A 2,398-nucleotide genomic window follows, 5' to 3' on the forward strand; every position below is an offset into this window, starting at 1 on the left:
ATAACATTGTCCATCCTTATGTCTACACCAATCTTTCTCAAATTCTGCCACATCCTGGACTCACCAAGAATCTCTCCCATGCTCAGGTCCATGAAAACTCCATCCCATTTGCAACATGTCATGATGCTAATGCTGAACCATTCGTACACCATCTGTCATACCTGCTCAACTTGTTTTAAGGACTCACTGCCATGAGCAGCCAACAATTAGCCCCATCTTCCATGTCATCTAAGAAGATGTAGAGGGAGTAGAGCCTGAAGGCTCACCCTCACTAATAAGCTCAATCCATCTATTAGGATTCTCTATCTCCATCCTTTGTAGATATGCAACCCGATCCTCCTCTAGAACATTCGGTCTCACATAAACCTCCTCATCATCATCATCATCCTCAACCTCCTCTAGCCTTCCTTACAAATCCAAGATACTATCAGATAGTGTCATGATAACCAATGATTGCTCGGTAAGCTTTGCCTCAATAGTAGAGAATCACTTACACATGTCTTCGATGCACTTCTCATCCTCCATTTGTATCACTGCCAGTTTACAATCAGGTCTTTTCACACCAATGGGTACATCTTCCCTTCCATCGTAAATGTATAGCTTCTTCAAATGTGGAACAATCATAGCATCATATTATTTCAAGAATTCCATCCCCAGTATGCCTTCATAGTCATCAATCCGCACTATAGTAAAGTCAACTTTCCCGGTCCACTCACCTAGTGTTGTGTCCACTCTTTCAGCTACACCAAGAACATAATTAGGAGGAGAATTCACTGTCTCCATTTGTGCCTTCACTGGTACAAACTTTAGCCCAATCCTTCTCGCAGTATCTTAACTCATGAAGTTGTGAGTAGCCCCACTATCCACCATAGTGAGTATATCAGCACTCCCAATCTTCACCCAAACATACTCCAAAGTGTTCCTCTCAGGATCTCTCTGAGAGACCACCTCTATAGCAGCAACAGCTCCAAGAAATTGCATCATCCCAGAGAAAGTTGCTAAGAGTCTTCGCACTCCTTGTACCATCATAAGATTCTGGTTCCTTGACTTTCACATGAGGCACTCCTCCACCTAAGTTATGCCTCACGACCCTCTTCAACACCACGATCTCATCTCTGGCTTCATCAAGAGATTTCTGCAAGTTCAATATTTCTACCAAATGTCGATCTCTCGCTTCTTCAATCTCCTTGAATTTATCTTCAAGTTGTGTACACTTAAGATTAGTGTACTCATTCTTAGTCCGGAGTTCATCGAATTCTTCCCTCATCTTTGAATTAGCCTCTTGATCCTTCGTGACCAAGTTCATCTTCGTAGTCTAGTAAGATTCCAAGTCCTCCTTTCTTTCCAACACTTTCTCAAGGAAAGCATTCGTCACAATGCAGCTAGATTCTCCAACCTGAGATTCACCTGCCATTTCTGCTAACTGCTTCCTCCCTTGTGATCTAGTATAGACCATCCACCAGCTTCAACAAGTTCCCTGCAAAATGAACCAACCCTTGTTCCACTTGTATGTGAAACCAAATTCCTTCTCCTGCAAGTACTTGTTTCCACTATCACGAGCAAACCTACTCAAACACCAACTGTCAAGTGTATATGAGCAGCACGAGCTCCAACTAAGCTCTGATACCACCTGTCACTCCCCCACACCTACAGTAGTCTTTCAACCGCTTATGGTGAGGTGCAACACCACTGAACACTTTCTTTTCACCAATACTTATGTTCATGGACTACACCTTAAGATTCGATACTTAGTTTATTTTTCTTCACCAAGTATTATTATTGTTCCTTTATACTAATGAACACCCATACACATTCATTATCCACAACAATTATACATGAAGAACACAATTGAACAGTATAAAGGGAGGGGAAGCTCCCTGAACAATGAGTCTGCCCAATTTCAATATATTATACAACTTTACAAATTTACAAGTATACTTGAGAAACCCCAAGTTTCATACATAGCCAAATTTACAACCGACAACACCTTCGTGTAGCCAACCAAGTTCCTCGTTCAACCGCACGAGTTGTCTTAACAGAGTTGGGAAGGTGCGCCCTCACACAGACCGCCAACCGAAACTCCTCAACCGAACTTCCTTCCTTCATTCACAAGGTGGGTGGGCACCTTCATGCACCCTCCACCCACACCTATGATCGTTGGGCGAGTGCCTCACCGCACTCTCCACCCAACTCTCCAACTGGCAGGCGGGCACTCTTACACACCTTGCCGCTCAAGACTTCAATCGAACTGGCGGGCGCCTTCACACAAGACTCACCTGCACTTGCCTTTGCATGATGGGCGCCTTCACCCAAGGCTCCACCCACGTTTCCTTCCGAATGGTTGGCGGGCACCTTCGTGTGACCCACGACCCACGCCTTCACCCGAACTTGCGTACCT

The sequence above is a fragment of the Pinus tabuliformis genome, chromosome 8 (assembly GCF_031772625.1).
Source record: "Pinus tabuliformis cultivar Carrire ecotype Pingquan chromosome 8, CPIR1, whole genome shotgun sequence".
Classification (NCBI taxonomy): domain Eukaryota; kingdom Viridiplantae; phylum Streptophyta; class Pinopsida; order Pinales; family Pinaceae; genus Pinus; species Pinus tabuliformis.